General features: G+C 36.7%; 1 protein-coding gene across 2 annotated transcripts in view; it reads right to left on the reverse strand.

The window, feature by feature from the left end:
• The window catches only part of LOC139130753 (sister chromatid cohesion protein PDS5 homolog B-like), a 98,471-nt gene extending 84,687 nt beyond the window's left edge, over positions 1-13,784 (reverse strand). For both annotated transcript variants that reach the window (XR_011551958.1, XM_070696543.1), the window contains exon 1: positions 13,578-13,784. The gene's annotated coding sequence lies outside the window, so the exon portion shown is untranslated. The remainder of the gene's footprint in view (positions 1-13,577) is intronic.
• Positions 13,785-19,418: the final 5,634 nt, after the last annotated feature.

The following is a 19,418-nucleotide window of genomic DNA, read 5'->3' on the forward strand; positions in this document are numbered from 1 at the left end:
TTTAAATCTTGATTTTGGAAATGAGTTAACACGTGTAACATGTGGACACACGCCTTCCAGAAATATTTTTAACTGCAAGAGAACCCAAGCTTCAATAAAGACAGAATAAAGAATGTTACATAGTGGAAGATTTCATTGTTAGTCAAATGTATGAGTGGTTTGTTGCAGCTTACAGCCTTCACTATATTTATTGTTCTCATATTATCAATTCGCATAGAGTTGGACAGACATTGTTACACGTGTTAGCAATATTTTTGGCATAATATTTGCCCTTTCCCTAGTGCTTTTTTTCTAAGAATAAATTTAGTTCGTAATTGCTTATAATACATTACTACTTTGCATTTGAAATCACTTCAAATGGTATAAATATTGTAAATATCCCTTCCTAATGTTACAGGGGTACAAAATGTCACAAAATGGTGAGCAAATAGAGGCCATATTTACAAAGATAAAAATCTATAATTTTTGTTGAGCTGGACATACAGCTTTAATATTATTTTTTATATATGTTCATATGTAGTACTTACTAAAAATAATATCATTCTGTGTGAATGCTGTTATCATTGAAAAAGCTAGAGCTCCAAAATTGGGAATGTCAATGTTGCGCTTTACTGTGAAAGACTCATATACAATATAAAATAAGTAATATTGGGTAAAAGCAGACTACCAGATTTTTTTTTTGCTACTTATTTCATTAAACTTTTCAGGCCTGACTTTCTTGTAACTTATCAGAGCTACCTCTATATATAGGGGTTTAGGCCTGAAAGGGTTAACAGTTGTCTTATTGGATTACCAAGTAAAAAAGCTAATTTCGAGCCCTGGAATGGAATACATAACAAAAGAAACTAGTTTCACTGGAACATTACGCTCTGTTCTTTTTAGAAGGAGACAAAGCAATCCATATGTCTAGGCTTTCTGTTTTCACCTATGGCAAAGTAAAATCCATTTCATGAAGATGTCTTACAATTTTAAAATCTTTGCAATTGCAATGTGATTTTCAAATCATAGTTGCCTAATTTCTCTTTTGGCACAAAACAGCTGCACATTGAGTGTCTGCAATGAAAGCTGGGTACAAAAAATACCCTACATGTACATGTACTGTGTACCGGTATATGTACCTTACTGGGAGGCTAACACTGCAGGTGTGCTTTAACCAATATCCTGCAAGATCTGTCACTTCACCATTTGCTAAGTCAGTAAAAGTGTCTTTAAGCCAAAGCTCACACGTTTTCACCTTCTCAATAAGGTATGTTTAATAAAGGGAGTTAAATCAGTAAAAATTGTGCTTTCAGTATGGCTGTTTTCAAATGTTCAAGTCTTTGTTAAAATGCAACATGTACATGTATGGAACATGTAATTTATGCCTCACTGGTTTTAATCAACTTGATCTGAAGGTGAAATATGAACATGGAAGGATAAGGTTAAACGGGAAGTTAATATTGATGCAGCAGCCATTTGCATACCCTGGGCGGGAGTTTTTGAATTCTCATAGCACTGCTTTGACCGTCTGATAAATTTGAATAATCATGATGGGCACTTTCGGGACATATGCAAAGAGGGGTTAAATGGTTGTACAGGGAACACATTTTGAAACATATGTGTTCTCCGACAAAAAACGGAACATTTTTTCAGTTTATTTTCAACTCAAGAGCAGTCGCTATATATTCACAGAAATCACATGCAAGATTCAATGACAATGAACTCCTGAAACATGGCAAAATTATGGGATTCTGGGACCAAACACGGCACATCCAATTATTAGCATGGCTTTTTTACATTTGCATAGACTTACGATAATCCTCTTTTATAGGGGCAGTTCCTGTTTAAGGTGTCAAATTATTATCACTTAGGAAATAATCCCAGCTGCATGGTATATATGAGATTTGGGTAAAATGTGCAACAGTAGCACAAGTTGCTAGGTGGGTGCTGTATGGAGTGAATTGTACCTAAACCAAGTGTATACCCTCCTGCAAAGGGGGTTATTGCTATTATATTACATCTACATTCATGTATTAAAGCATTAAACGCTTTTTTAGCATTGATAAAAACAGAAAGCAGAATCTTATGCGGCAATTGTCATCAAAGAGAAATTTGGTGCCCAGGACCGAGCAGTGTTGATGCGAAGGATACAAAGGATGCATACTCGGCAGTGGTAGTGGAAGCAATGCAGATAACAAAAAGTGACAGCTGTGATTTGGTAAAGGGCAGGCCAAATGCTCTAATCTTGCTCTAATCTAAGACAATATTCTGAACGTTTACACTGCTCTTGCATTTAACTCAATGTAGTTCATCATTTAATTTGTTTTAACACTGCATTTCCTTGCTGTCATAATGCTCTGTTTCTGCATCAAGCTGTTATGATAGTTGAAGCAGTGTTCTCCCCAGGCCGTTCAACAGGATAGGCCCTAAACCTTTATTTTTTTATCCCGGATCCTTTATTTTTTCGCCCGATCCTTTATTTTTCATGCCGATCCTGTTTTATGTCTGCTGATACTCTTTAAATGTGGCTGATGACCTATTGTTTCTCGGGGGCGATTTTGTCACTTTTATTTCAGCGAGCGTATCAAGTGTAAAACGGTTCTAATGTGGCGATAACACGACGTGCCAGATGATTAAAAGGTTTATTCCATCGCCAAAATGTGTGAAATGGTTAGACTGTTCTCCTTTCATGTCCATGCTTTAGGTGTTTCACACACAACGAGGCAGGATTATCAGGTGCAAAGCACCAAAGTCACGTTTGTCTGTGAGGGGAATACATGGGCCGGCCGTAGTGCAAATGAACATCGGCTAAGACCGATGAAACTTAAATTCAAAAAGCATGAAATGTGTTACTGCCGATCGTACAGACAACGGCCATTTTATACAACGGACATGGAGTATACTCAACGAAAGGCTTGGTGTTGCATCTTTGCCAGCGGGCACTCAGTCAAAGCATGGAGGTGGTCAAAGCATCTACATGTATAGGCAACTGGTTGAACTGCCGTTGCCACCAATGTCTTGCACTGGTAAGGATCCGAAGGTCAGGAAGAGTGATTTCGATCAGAAGTGGCTGAAATCTTACGATTGGTTGAGACAAACATCAGATGAGACAAACATCAGATGCAAAAATGTATGGTACTGCCGTGTGTTCAGATCGTTGCGTGTCCGAGTTTGCACGCTTGTTAGCCATTTTGAGATCTGTGTACGTCAACATGACATTGAAGCCATGTGTGTCACCCCGTGTCACGCATTCGTAACTTGCATGGATTCATTCGATTGACTTTGAGAAACAGTTGCACTTGATCCAGTTTCAAAACCAATGACCCGTTTTACAATATTCAAGGCACCATGAAATGAAATAAAACGGAACTGCATGAGCGAAAATAATCATTCGTTTGATCATCTGAATACAGCAGCTATGTATGTATGTACGGTTAGGGTATACAGTATAGGTTCAAAGGTCGCGAGTGTTCAAGTGTGCTCCAAACAATGTATGGTGGCCGACACCGCGCAGTTGTCAAAGTTTCGTACGTTTGTCGAAGTAGAAGTCGATGCAATTTCAAATCTTGTTCTTGAAAATACCCGGTATCAATATTTACGGGCTTCTCTTTATTATGAATTGAGTTTTAAAGTCAACATATTTCTCTGCAGGCATGCTCTGCTGACTCCAAATTCAGTTCATAAGTGCAATATTCAGTCCTGTATGAACTTGTCCGTGTAACTGTTTTGCCATGGACGTTTAAAAAGACGTCCATGGTTTTAGCAATCTGGCAACAGACAAACATGTAGTACCAGAGGATCACATAAAATGTCTGATTTTGAATGTTATTCTAGAGAGAACTGGAAGACTTTGAATGAAAATATGGATGTAATATATGAAGTGCTTAAAGGGCATAAAAGATTTTAGTTTATCTTTTTATTGTGGGATTTTTTCTGATGCTATGGAGTGATGTGTGTATTGCATAATTAACATAACATTTACATAGTTATTGTTATGCAAATTAGTCGATCCTGTTTCAGAAATTTCTGGGGAGAACACTGGTTGAAGGTCTATTTTAGCACTGATAAAACAAGTTTTTTTACCATGGCAAGAGTGAGCTCTTGTCCGATCAGAATGACGCATTGTGACTGACATGCTGATATGATATAACTCTGTGGGGGATAGCATTTAGAATATTATCATCAACCATACATGTACCTGATATTGGAATATGTGGAATGTAGTGTATTATCTTTTCTCTTTGTATAGTGGTGAAGACCTTCTATTTATCTTTGTTCCTAACCAAGCAGCTGCCACCAGGTGATTTATAAATGCAATGGGAAATTAACACATCTGCAATATATTGGCAGAAAACTCCCTTAGGACACCTGATAGTGTTCTATTCCTCTTTGAGAACACACTTCTTCCAAGTAGTAGGAGTATTGTTGTGAGTTGGAAGACATGCTTGATAAATATATAAAATATTTGACAAATGGTTCTACTCTTGAATAAAGAGAACGTGTTCTACTGACTCAGTACAACTAAGAGATCTTGTGATAGCAATGCAAACCAACCCATGTGTACAAATGTGTATGGAAATACAAATTTTTGTGCATGTGGTTTTGATTGTACTGTGGTCCATTCAAATTCTGGGTTTAACCGGGTATCAGTATACTATAGTATTCCAAAGCCTAATGATTTAGCAGGTGTGAATTCAGGAGAGAAAAAATTGCAAATACACTACTAGTATTTTTGACATTCTAAGAAGATTGGATTACATTCCAAGAACCTTTTTTGCATTAATTAATATCAATCAATATGTGAAAATTTGCTATCTCTCATATGACCGAACATTATGTTCCTCTAGGGAAATAGGACTGTGTAAATCCTAGTATTCCTTAAATTTTAATAGTATTGAAGTCTAAAATGTGTACACACAAAACCAAAAACCCTACAGTAGAAGAACAGTTTCATCTTGCACAAAGCAAAGTTCAGGAAGTGCACTGTGAGTTCAAAACAAACACTCTCCTCTGAAATTTTGGTCACATGGCAATATTTTCCTCTAAGGTCAGCATATCTGCTCAACCAAAGTTTTCAAATAACACATACATCTTTCTCATGAAAGCACATTGTTCAAACTCAGTGAAATTCTCTAAATCGAGAGTAACCTTCCCCACTGGAGATATCCTGAAAATTTTTGTGTTATTTTGTGGCAGTTTCCTTGATCAGGAGACAGTGTCCTTTGTGGTATAATTCTCCAATCAGGAGACCTAATAATTATACACAATACTGGGTGACATTTGGACCTAAAGAATTTAACAAGCAGCACCACTAAATCATACTGTTCAGGCCTTCAAAGGCAACTGTTTACACTTGTCGTGGCAAATGCTTTGAGCAATTACGCAAATTAAAAACAATTCAGAAAATGATGGTGCTGCATTTTTTTTTAAACTATTGTAATAAGACTGTAGATTTTGGCTTTTAACCACTAATACACTCTTCCTAATGCACACATGCTTCACCTAGTGTGCAGTTCTACATTATTTGGTCAAAATATGTCTTCGTATGTTTGGTTTTTGACCAGGAAGCCATTTTTCTCCTGATCTGGAGGTTTCTCTCATTTAAGAGAATGTCTGAGAGTTAGTGTACCTTGCTGAATGATCCTCTTTGGCAGTGTATTGTATGCCCATGGATTGCCTTTATAAGCTCTGAAATGTTAGTCTTTAATATTTGGGTTATCAATGGTAGTGTTGTGATGAGACATTAAACATTCAAGAAATTCATCTGTTACTGTCATACTTTAGGTCCAATGTGATCACTTATGTCAACACCTGGGGCTAAATGAGATTACTCAAAAATTTAAAGGAAACTATTTAACGTAACCTTTTTAGTAGAAAAAACAGCTTAAGTAATAATTTCTATATTTTTGAGCTGCTGCCAGAAACTAGAGCCCACATTTAATTTTACATAAAGGAAGGGAGGTACATGTATGCTGTTGATAAACACTAGCAAGCTATGACTAGAGAGATTCCCACTTCCCCCAAAAATGTGTGGTGGTGGTTGGGGTTGGGGTTGGGGGTGATTGTAACAAGCTATCAGATCAAACCATGGACCGCACAGCATGAACTACAATATGTTATATTGAAATATTTTGTTCACTGTTGTGGCAATTTGTCATTCTGTTCCATTCCAGTGAAATGAAAATGCCATGGTTTAGCATGGAGGTAGCTACAGTAGCTTGAGGTTTTGCCTATGGATTAGGGTTGGACGGCAAAACTAACCTATAACCCCAAGCAAAACCTTACTGTGCTACACACGCGATTGTGCAACACCTTTGGCAAAGCTTGTTCAAAGCTCAGACGAAGCTTCACGCCCAAGCTTCGAATACCAATTTGCGTACAAGATTATTTGAAGATTCTTGATGTTAACCTTCAGCCAAGGTTTGCCTATTTGTTGAAGCTTTGATGAACCAACCTTCGGGAAAGCTTTACTGCCGAGCTTTGTTGAATCTTTGACCTCCTGACCTTTGTCGAAGCTTCAACATACCAACCTCTTTCGAAGCTTCCTCTTTCTGACCTTTGTTAAATCTTCAAACTACCTACCTTTACTGCAGCTTTGATTTCCTGATCTTGTTCGAAGCTTCATCGTATCAACCATTGTTGAAGCTTCGACCTTCCTACCTTCAATGAACCATTGACCTTCTGACCTTTGACCAATGTTGTCATATGCAACCCTTCTCAAAGCTTTGTGCTGCCAATATTATCTGAATGTTTATTCCTTTTGAGGTACAGTAGTGGTAACTTTTGATGATTTTTACAGTAATTTTGTACTAACTTGTTACAGTTGCACTTTCTTGTTCTGTAGATGATACATCATGATGAAATGCCCAGTGCTTGGCTTTTCAACATAACCTAAAAGTACAGTGTATATAGCTTACAATATGTTGACAACTAGAGTGAAATTCAATCCTCAACAATGGCAAAGCACAATACATTTAATACAAGTTCTGTTCAGAAATTTAATATCAGTCATTTTGGCAATTCATGCTGTATGTGGTAGAACTAGAAAATCTAATTGTAAGGCAGAACAAAATTACTGTAAAAATCATCAAAATTTAAGGTTACATCTGCTGTAATTTATCTCAGGTAAGTATTATGAAATGTAACATTGCTTTTAAGTATATTTTCCCAAAGTTTTATTTTTATTTCTCTTTTCTTTCCTTCTGAAATACTCAATAAGTCTTCTTCACACTGGTCTTCTGTTAACGGTGTTTGCCAATGTGTGTTTTACATTTTGCTTTGTTAAAGAATCACAAGGACCAGTTTGATGATTTTTTTATTTTTTTTTGTTTTGAATGTCAGTTATAAGTTCTTGTGTAACTCCTGGAAGCATATTGAAACAATTACTTAGCTCTTCAACACAGGGTCAATACATGAATTTGTAAACTACACAGTTATTGTTTGCATTTTAACCCTTATCCAGACCAGTGTTCACTTAATTTGTCAACACTAATATCGCAGTCTGTCAATGTACAGGCTGAATTTACAAATTTGATACTGTGTAACTCAGCATGGCTTAGGGAGTAGAAAAAGAAACTGCAGTTGACATTAAGGACAAAAATAGTGAAAAATCATTGAAAATTACAGCGCCATACCAGCCAGTTACATCAAATTGCCTTTTTGTCACACCAATTAATCATTGTCTTTTCAAGTGATTGTAAGCCCTTGTATATCATCATGTACACAACATATTTTTAATGAAAATATATTTTAATATATTCCTTTAAATAAACTTGAACAACAAAAGGCAGCATATTAAATGACACAACATACTACACTGACTTGATAATTAATTACCTATCTCTCTAATTACAATGCAATGTTAATTATACTTTCATTGTCTGTAGTATAGGTACAGAATTACATGTCATTTGATAAATATTGGCAATAAGTGTCAGCAAGTCTACTGTTCAGCTGAAATCACTAAATTTTCCTGAGATTTAGATTTTCTCAGTCTTTATATTCCCCGCTCAAATTTAAGATAGGAGCATTTTCTGTTTTGGGCACATTTAATTTCTAGGGTTAGAGACGACTACCAACTACAAAATTACCAAGAGCTGTTTCAATGAGAGGCAGCTAGGTTATCATGGTTGTCTGGAAGCACTAGGAGTAATTGTACAAACTTGTGATGTTGCAATAAACTCTCCTGCAAATGTGTCATAAGTGAAAATCAGGAAATTCAGTGTTCATGGGATTGTTAAAAGTGTACTTTTCACGCATGCTTCACGACAGCTACACTTTGGTTTCACAAACTTTTTGCAGATGTTGTCTCAGGCTTTAAAGCTGTGGATCCGGGGTGGTATATGCCATCACTGTGGTACATATGCGTTGCTCTAAATCTCTGGTACAGTTCTGATCCCCATAGTTTTGTAGTGTGTAATTTGATACAGCATGGCAGACATGTGGTTGCAAAACCTTTCAAGGCTGTACATGGCAGTGATTTTCCTTCACTGGCTAGTTATTCAGATAAGTGATCTACAAAAGACAAGCAAAGTAATTCTATTAATGACAATTTGCCAGTATTTTTACATTGCATCACATACATTGTCATGTAAAACCAAATTTAAAATTCTGTCTGCACTTTGTCAATACAGATTTTTGAGATTGTGTTTCAGTGATTGTTATTGTTTGACAATTGAATTTACAGCTGAACATGAATTCATTTACTGATATGCCACACACTATGTGAACAACGTGATTTGGAATCCTGACATATTGACTGCATTGATGAGGAGAGCAAAAAAATAATAAAAACTTTTCAAAATGTTAACTTCACCCTCTAGCCATACATTTCTCAAGATCTGTTCAAGATAAATTGACTTGTTCTTGTATGTTATTTATTTTCTTTTAATGTTTATGGAAGGCAGACCTTTCTGATTCATGAGTGGAAATTTATATATTTACTAGATCACTGGTCATAAATGGAAAATCAATGCATCAGGGAAAGACACTAGGGTTGTCCGATTGCCCGGGGCAAGTGAAAGTCGCGTTCGGGCAAGTGAACCTCCGATGCCACTTGCCCGACGGGACAAGTGAAAAAAATAATTACCTAGAAATCTAATGCACGAGAGCGATTTTCTGGTGAGGGAACACGGACTTAAACAACAAAAATAATCATATTATGTCATTGTGAACATTTCCATAAGATTTTTCATAAAATTGCATGAAGAGTTGACGAAAAGAATCATATATATAATAATCGCTGTCAATAAAATCCAGTTCAAACAATACACCGGTACCCGTAAATTACCGTACGCTGATTTTGCATATGAAAAAGCTGTTCAGCTGGTGGAACGTACGTTCACCAAAGTTCATTGCATTGACTGTGAAGTTACGGTGTCTCACAATGTGTCGATATGGTAAAAAAGAGAAACACACAGCGGTTTTTGTGCTTTGTATGAACTTTTATAATAATGTAAAAATAAAGTCCAGTGGTTAAAAATCACCACATAAAATTGGACTTTACTAAAACGTACTCTTCAATGTTAACTTGTTGAGGGACAGTGAGTGGCAAGACCGCATGCAATGAAGTCATGAGCAATATTTGGTGTCAACGGGTCAAGTCTTTGAATTTTCAACAAACACTGACTTAATTTTCAGGTCAATAAGCCAAAAGTTACTTGTCCGTGGCGACCAACCTCTCTGTTTGTGAATTTTCCCATTCTAAAATGACTGTCAAGAAGCAATTGGAGCGAGTTTGACATCGAGAAATTCAGCTTTTACACACATTGAAAAACACCGACGCCTTAGGTTGTTGGTTTTAATTCTATTTAGTCTGCGCATGAGCAATAATAAGACCACCTAGGTTATTAGAAAAACATAGGATACTGGTGTAGTGCAATGGCAATTCAAACTTTATAGGGCTGGTGTATGATATAAGCGCAGTAAAAAGATGACAAAGAAGTACATTATTTTTCAGAAGCTTCAAAACATTCCTTTATAGCTACAGATTTTTTCTTTCTGTATAGATAAGTTAAAACTTTTAAAAGCAAAAAGACCTTGAAGGTACAATTGAAATGGCTGTTATTATTTGTACATTAAGCCCCAAGAAAGTAAACATACAAACATATGAACTGTTAGAATTTTTTCTATGAATATGAAAGCCCCACTAGCTGTAAATCTTGAAATTTGTTGACCTAAAAAGGCTTCCTATTTTCTCTGGTTTTCTTTAAATTCTACCCATTTACAGGATAAGCTTATAGTCTTTTACTGCTTTACAAAACATTCTTTAGTGAAAAATTGGACAAGTAAATTTACATTTTAACCGTTATTATGATTTCCCACCATACTAAAAAGAAAACAAAGCATGTCCCAGTTGAAAACATTCAACACTATGCATTACATTCAACTACTCTGTTGTTTCCGTGAATATTCAAATGCATATATGCACGGTGTACACTGGTTTTGCTATATTTGCATGGGGTGCCATTTTACATTTGGGCACATATTTATTATTTTTCTTGTTCAAAATTGCACATGCAGTCTCACTGGGCAGTTAACAATACTTGTATTCCAACCCCTGAAAGAGCAAATTCCAAAAAACTTGTTTTAGTTCAGAAGTAAAATCACATAAAGAATGCTAAAAGATACAGGTAATGGGGCTTTAGTAATTAATGGAATATAAATGAGCCATCCAGCACGCTTAGAAGTGTGAAGAGAACCCTATGAGAATGTCTGACATTTTCTCATGATAACATAATTTTCAAAATAAAGTGAGTGAAATAAAAAACCAATGTTTTAGCTTTTTTCAAACATGTAAATTATACTGGGCAAGTGGTTTTCCAATTCGGGCAAGTGAACTGAACCCCCACTTGCCCGAAGGGCAAGTGGATAAAAAAATAAGTGTCTTTCCCTGTGCATACTTTGATCAAGTTGAGAATTTGATAAAAAACATATTTATAAGTACACCTTGATACATTAATATTACCTTGTACACTTTTGAGAAAACCTAATAAAATGTATTAAATACAAAAAAAATACTACTGTGAATACAAATAACATACTGAGAGGATTCAATACTTACAGACAGTTTATGAGGAGAGTCATTCTTTTCCATTGACCAATAACAAAACATTTGGCATAACAGCCTCCCTCAAGAACTTTCACTGAAAAAAATTGAAAAAAGAAAATCTGTCAATTTCTCTTTTGCACCAATTGGTTGCAAACTTAAACTGAGACAGCACTTAGGGACACTGCAAATGCAATGTTGGCAAATAGGAACATCTGTCAGATTGAGACGCTACAACCTGATGAAGACAACACATATTACACAAAATCACGGTCAGGAGCAGCTGATGGTTTTGCCTGGGTATTTGGGTCGGACGGTAAAACCAAATTTTGCCATCCGATCCAAATAACCAAGCTAAACCTCGAGCCACTACTATACTGCAGCTAAGTCAGCGGTCAGGAGTGACCGTGACAAAATCTGGGACTGTAACCGATCGTGTCAGAACATTCAGGGAGACAAAACCACTTTGATAGAGGCGTCCTTCTCCGGGGTCCTTCTGCAGATCTGGTGACCATCGCGTCGTGGTGCGATTTTGTCAAACTATCATCGATAAGCCCACTGCTGATACTTTAGTTTTGTTGGTCATGATATTTTCCATTATATTTTTCACGAAATTACTCCATTTGTTTAAAGATTAGCCAGGTACAACGTTCATTTTCATTTTTTCGATGTAAAGTATTCACAGAAGGTAATTTTGAAACATTTTGTCGTCTGCATACATTACGTGGCGCGTGGCAACTTACCTTGAAGATCGTGTAAGATCCGGGAAAACATTCTGGTCTTTTGATAAAATCCTCTCCGGAGCCCTCGCAAAATCTTCAGCAGTCAGATCTCCGTCTCTTCCTACCTCCATGCTTATAGTGAAGTCCACTATGTTTGCCAGATCGTTTGTCGAAGACTGATTACAAGGACGGTCACGAGAAAACAACATTCAAATTCCGACCCCTTGTATATAACCTCGTTTCATTTCAAGATGGATGATGGTAATGTTGACACTTTTGAGAACGATCGATTCTCGGTCAAGTGCAAGTGAAAATAACGTCAAATTTATAAGGTATGATGTGATATTGAACTTCTGATGAAGCAATTTTTCTACTCAAAAAGCAAAATCGCCTCTAAAATACGCTTTTCAGTGTAGTTTCCGCATTTCTCGGTCGCTTATTGTTTGCTTATCCCTCAAAGTGTAATACGGACACCCCTCTTTCCACATGGTATATGACCAGCGCTGACAACACACATATCACTGTCTCAGACCAGTGCATGCAGTGCAGTGTAAAAGTTACGATCACAATTTTATGCGAACAGCACAGCATGACCACTCAGCTGCGGTTTGTCTGTTTCCGGGGCGACATCAGGTATAATGCAAAAAAAACCCCTAAGACCAGGGAGTGAAGTTGACCCAACATATAACCTTCGGAAACAACCTTCACGCGACATACCTATTAGAAACAACTGTTGAAGGTTCAAATCAAATCTTCAACAAATGTCCCCAATGCGAAGCTTTATTTAACCTTCTGAAGGTAACCTTTGTCCAACCTTTCAGAAAACTATGGTTGTCGAAAGGTTCATTGTAAACATTTGACTAAGGTTCTTAGGCTGAAGCTGTATTTAACCTTGTGAAAGTAACCTTTGTCTTACCTTTCGGAAAACTAAGGTTGTCGAAAGGTTCATCGTGAACATTTGACGAAGGTTCTGAGGCTGAAGTTGTATTTAACCTTCGAAAATAACCTCATTCAAACTTTGGGCATTTACCTTTTGTACAAGATTGCAATACAACCTTTGACTTGGATTTTTTTGAATCAAAGCTTTGTCTAAGCTTCAGCATGAACGCCAGCACAACCTTGGAGGGAATCGACCTTCAAACAAAGGTGGTGCACAATCGCGTGTGTACAGCTAGCAACAGTACCCATCACAGTAACAATAACCTATTAAATCAAGAAAATCTTTTCATCAAAAAATAAAGGAATGTGATTGTTGGGCAAAAGAAATGTGTCCTGACTCCTAATCAATTGATTAAGTGCACACCTTACGGCTTCAAAGGTAAGTTCTCTTGTTTAGTTAAAAAGGGTAAAATCAAAAGTGTACGCTTTGGAAAGGGGTCACGGGAAGTAAAAGTCGAATTGTGTGTGGTGGGTTTTATTTGTTAGTATCGCGAACATCGGACATAACATCAATATTTCAGCTACAATACCAATACCATACTTTTAAATAGTGTAGCGGTGACGGGTTAATACTAGCCTTTACGTTACACTTAACTATACACAGTACTGGGAAAATGAGAGACATTTTCATTATTTACATTGTTGGATTGGTTCAGTAGACGATCTTTTGACTCCTATGAGGTAAAATCACGTCAAGCAGCGACACATTCCATTGTTTTAAAGTTTTATCTTACACGAGAAACAGATCAAACAACAGAGGAGCCCAAAATGACTAAAAATCTTGGAAAATTCACAGCTATGGTTGGGTTTGCCTTTTGGCGGAGACTACTACACTTATCAAGGATCTCCGATATTTATTAAAGTCCCGAACAATCGGAATGGATGCTTACCTTCTGCACAGAATTTAAGGTTTCAGTACGTCGCAAATACCCGAAATTTTGATGCAAACGTGGACCTTGAAAAGTAGTGAATACAATGCCACAGGGCTTCGCCACACAGTGACGGACTTTTCTGTCAGAAAAACAGTGTTTTTGTCCTCTACGCTGTGGCTTGGCTAGTTTGAATCAAAATGGCGCCAAATGTAAGCAGCTTGTAACATGTCATTTATATAAGACGATTTGTCATTGGCCACTTTTGAACGCCTCGAATATATGATAAGACGACAAAAAAACAATTCTGTTCTCACGTCTCACTTTAGGTCATCCACACACGTACAGAAAAAATCAGTACATTGTACAGTGTTCTTAAATATGCTTTTAATCAGGTTCTGACTTCATAATTATGTCACCAATATTCCGCACCAAGACACTCGCTGTCCGACAGACATCCAATCAAATAGCAGATCTGTTACAAGTCACAGATAAATTTCTGGCTTCCCTCAGATAGCATGATGGGAAAAAATGCACACCATTTTCACATGTTTCAGTAGGGGGCGCGACAAAGTTGGCGAAGGTCGTCACCATATCTGCTTTTAATAACAATATTTCGACTATACCAAGGGTCTATGCCAACTTTGCAACAGGTGGCAAAAATAAACAAAGACAAATTTCGTTACATAAAAGCAATTTAATAGGGCCTTTCGTTCAAACTGGTGCAACACTGCAAACGTGAAAGATTGCTATGAATAAGAACGGACTCTAGGGGGCTCATGTACAGTATGCGGCGAGAATAGCAGTTTCACGAGTTCCAACATGTTTATCGTGCACTGCAAGATGTTTTATTGTATGTAACATACGTACCTAACATCGACCTTAACGGTTCCCCGGGACTTTTTAGAAGAACAAATGTCAGAAACGCTCTCAAGGCTCTGGTTTTGTTTTGTTTTTTTTTTTTTTTTGGGTTTTTTTTTGCATACAAGTGTGAATAACAAGCAAGCAATAAATTATTGTTATTATTATTATTATTATTATCACATAGAAGCAAACCATTTGTTGGGGAGGGGAGGGGTTACGTGCACTGTGATGCAAGCATATGGACAGCCTAGTTACCTAGTACTTTTAACTAAGTTATCATTGTTCTAACAGCAACTTATCTTGATCCATCTGCCAGAAAGAAAATAATTAATTTTCATTGTGTGCTGCTTAAATTGGCACTTGAATGGGTTGACTAATATCAATCAAAATATGTTTTCAATCAAAGCTATTAAAAAGTTATTTTAGGCCATGAACATGTCAAAATATACATATTATGGTGCAGTGCAAACTAATTCCAAAATCTGCAGTTTTAACCTATTTGCTTAATCTTTTACCAAAGTAACATTTTTCCCGAAAGGATTGTGTGAAATCAAATGCACCTGTATGTAAAAATGCTTGCCAAGGGAAGTCACAGCAGGTATGACCACATATTTTCCAAACATGGGGGACAAACTCAAAAACAAGATTTTAACAACTGGTAAATAATTTTAAGTTGCAACCAAAACATGGCTGCCGCAAATACATACATGTGTTAGTGTCTGAATGTAATTCACCAAATCCATCACCAAGGATTGAAATAGTTACATTTTCAAAGCTTTATATTAAGGGGCGCTGCACCCAACGCAGCATTTTGTTCAAAAATAACTTTTTTGCAAATATTCAATTTTATTGTCAATCCAAGATTAAAGAATTGGTTGGGTTCACCTTTTAGCTTGTCAAGCAGTAGTTAGTTGAGTGGTAAAGAAGTGTTAATATATGCAAATGTATGCAAATCACGATATTTCAAGGCTTCTTTTTCCTCCCAATTTCAACATTTCCAAATAATTTAACTCCACTCTGGCTGCGTCAAATTTTCTACATTATGTTCTTTAAATGCTATATAACAAAATAACTATTTTGTTTGGCAATGAAGTTCTTACATTTTGAATGAGAGGCATTTGAATTTTGCTAATCATGATTTTAATCACTTTTTTGAGTGTAAGTTTTAAACCCTTGCCGTTTTAGAATGACGATAGATAATGCAAAATAAGTCTTTTTTTCTACATATACTCTTCTTTCAAGTAAAATATACATTTCAGAAAATAGTGTAAAGTTTTTGACTTAATTTTTATCATTAATACCAAAATTGAGGTTTTTTATCCCAAATATACACCCATTTCATCCTTCAAATAAAGTACTGCTACCATATTAAAATTTAGAGTCTCTACTTTTTGAAAATATACAGTACGAGGGGGTTTCCTTGCCATCTTTGATGAGAAATATTGCTTTGAAAAAGACTCTGTTGGCAACATGAAGCTCCACCTTAAAACGAGAATACAAAACATCTCTCTGAAGACCATGGTTTTCTTTGGTAAGTAAAATCATAGACAGTAGAAGTGACAGTAGAACTCACTTCCACTTTATATATGGTAAAATGCAAAAATGCTAACTCGGCGTTAGCATTTGGTACACTTTTGAAAACACCTTATGAGATGAATCTCTTTCCACAAGAATTTATAGCAATGCTCATTGCATCATGACATAACTTGTTGTGATGCAAGCAGTGTGCCAATCTGAATTTTTTCACCAGTTCACACCTGATGGACTGCAATAATTTGCAACCTGGTGCTTCGCTCAGTTGTAAACTCTGGCAACAATGCGAGACAAATCCAGCTCCAATTTTCAAAATTATGCTCGTCTTCTTTTCGTTTGTCAACGGGCCATCTATCATCATTATGGCATATTATGCCAGGTTGGCCAATCTCATCAAAATAGAAATACTTTGTTCATTATTTTGGACAATGATTGAAAAAATTGTACAGAAATTGTTCACAGAGTGCAAATTCATGGCCTCTCTACTTCTATTATAATATGATCAGATTGTCTCTTTTAAAAGCAGTTATTTCAAATAATATTGGGCAGAATTTTAATTTTTCTTTTTTTTCCTGTTAAATGCGGCAGTTGTTATATGTGGTTATTTGTATTTGTGCTTTTGAAAATTTTTGTTCTGTATTTTAGATTTGTTATAATGTCATAGGCCCTGGGGAGATAAACTCTTTCTGGAGGTTACCAGGTTACCCAATCTCAGTTCCGAGATTGTACGGCTGACTCGCAGCGTGTTTGCAAGGTTATATCTGATTGGTCGATTGTCACTATTCACAGCCACTTAGGGAGTCTATTTGTATTGTTTTCATTATATTGGTAAGATTCAGCCACCCAATTGGATAACAGCTTCGAAATCGCTGCGAGTCGGCCCAGATTGTGGGCGGCATGGATAATAATAATCTAGCTAGGGAGTCTTAGCAGTAGCCACACTAATCGCTGCCACAGGTGACGGATTTCACCAACTTTTTGGGTAATACGTGTTTTCCATGATAAACATTTCCTGTCTATTTTATATATAATACTTCGAACCAAAAAAAGATAAAGAAAAAGTACTCCAGTTTCAATATCAATCCTCCATTCCGTGAACACTTGTAAAACATAGACCTTGCTCTGGGATACATGGATGTGAATCGAGGATTCAAAATATATGCCCCAATAATTGTCAGCTTTGCAGATGCCATTGTCAAAATTATAGAAGATTATGTATCAGTTATACAAGTGTATGTGTATTATTTTTACCACTGAACAGAAAGTGCAATCTCTAGCTGGTCAGCTACTATCAACGTCGGAGATGTCAACCATGCTTGGGCATGCGCAGAAATGAAAAAGTCACCTGCAGCAGAGATTGGTGGCGGCGCACAGTAAGCGACTCAGAGACCCTCTAGCTTGTTCAATCTCTGCATGAAGATTGCAGGCTACCCTAAATAAATAATAAATAATACAATCAAATTCTATATTCTTTCATAGACTAAATTTCTAGAGGGTCTATGATTCTTCTTAATGTATTTGACACACTATGGTCTTCAAAAAGAGTCCACATGGCTTTCTTTGTAGCATGATTGGGAAGGAATTTCAGACTTCCATGTAGAATAACCTTGGTCATCGTTGATGACACAGTCCCCACTTGTTAATGGGTGCTTTGATTACAGGTTCTCAGAGAGGATAGAGTCCTCTTCATTAGGTCTGTGATAAAAATACTTTTGAATTAATTCGCTTGATACATGTCTGAGTTGTAGTTCAGGACATAAAAAAATCGTAATAAAATGGCCACATGGTGGCCATATTGGATCGAATCACAAAACAAATCAATGTGCATATGTATGACATTGGTCAATGTCCTTGTATCAACTTTGATTAAAATCGGTTGAAATATGCCTGAGTTATGGCTTTGTACATGAAAAAATCATAACAAAATGGCCGCACAGCAGCCGTATTGGATCGTATCACAAAACACATTAACATGCATATGTCAATCTCCTTGTACCAACTTTGAATAAATTTGCTTGATACATGTCTGAGTTATGGTTCTGGACATGAAAAAACGTAATAAAACGGCCACACGGTGGCCATATTGGATTGTATCACAAAACAAGTCAATGTGCATGTGTATGACATAGGTCGATGTCCTTGTACTAAGTTTGAATAAAATTGGTTGAGATATGCCTGAGTTATTGCTCTGTTCATGAAAAAATCGTAACAAAATGGCCGCACAGTGGCCATATTGGATCGTATCACAAAACAAATTAATGTGCATAGCTATGACATTGGTCAATGTCCTTGTACCAATTTTGAATAAAATCGGTTGAGATATGCCTGAGTTATGGCTCTGTACATGAAAAAATCGTAATAAAATGGCCGCCTGGCGGCCATATTGGATCGTATCACAAAAAGAATTGATGTGCATATCTATGACATTGGTCAATGTCCTTGTACCAACTTTGAATAAAATCAGTTGAAACATGCCTGAATTATGGCTCTGTACATGAAAAAATCGTAATAAAATGGCCGCCTGGCAGCCATATTGGATCGTATCACAAAACAAATCAACGTGCATCTGTATGACATATGAAGTAATCCTTGTACCAAGTTTGAATGAAATCGCTTCAGGCATCTCTGAGATATCTGCGTGAACGGACGGACGCACGCACACACGCACGGACATGACCAAACCTATAAGTCCCCCCGGACGGTGTCCGTGGGGACTAATAACCTTGGTCAATCTTAGCTTCTACACCTATGTTTTTATCTGTTGTTTTTCCGGTATTGTAATGTTATCTACTTGATACTCCTACTCATGCACCTTTGGACCATTTTTACCTTTACAAAGGTTTTTACTGTTTTAGATTCTGACAGGTTTACTGCGAGTTTATGAAGTTTGATGTAATCCAGCCATAGGTCAGTTGTACCAATAACAGATCATAGTTGAAGAGATCCATGCTGTCATGGTCAGCACAGTCGTAGTGGAAATTTGCAATGAATGCCCACATATCTCACACCAACAAAGTAAATCTTATGTGAAATTGCAATGTCAGTTGTTTTCTAATAATTTTGTTCATAATTCATATTACAAAGCACACCTATGCAGTAGCAGTTAAATCTTGAACAATGAATTTTCTTTTCACACAGGGTAAAGTTGCACAAATCTTCTGTCGTTCCATCATTTTGTCTAGTCTGAGGAAACTGTATATTATGGTGGCATACTCTGTCAAGTCTGTGACATGCAATTATCTCTAAAATAATAGCCAGCCAAGTCCTGTGACACGAGACTTATGGGTGCTAAAATTGCCTAGCTGCCCACAAGTTTGTTACAATTTTATATGCCGGCTTTGCCAACTTCACGAAGGATGGCTGGGGACTGGCACATCTGGGAAAAGAATGAAGAAATCATGAATATGCAACAGTATCAAACTTGCACTCTCTCTTACAAACAAGATGTTAAACATGACTACAATC

The sequence above is a fragment of the Ptychodera flava genome, chromosome 4 (assembly GCF_041260155.1).
Source record: "Ptychodera flava strain L36383 chromosome 4, AS_Pfla_20210202, whole genome shotgun sequence".
Taxonomy (NCBI): Eukaryota; Metazoa; Hemichordata; class Enteropneusta; family Ptychoderidae; genus Ptychodera; species Ptychodera flava.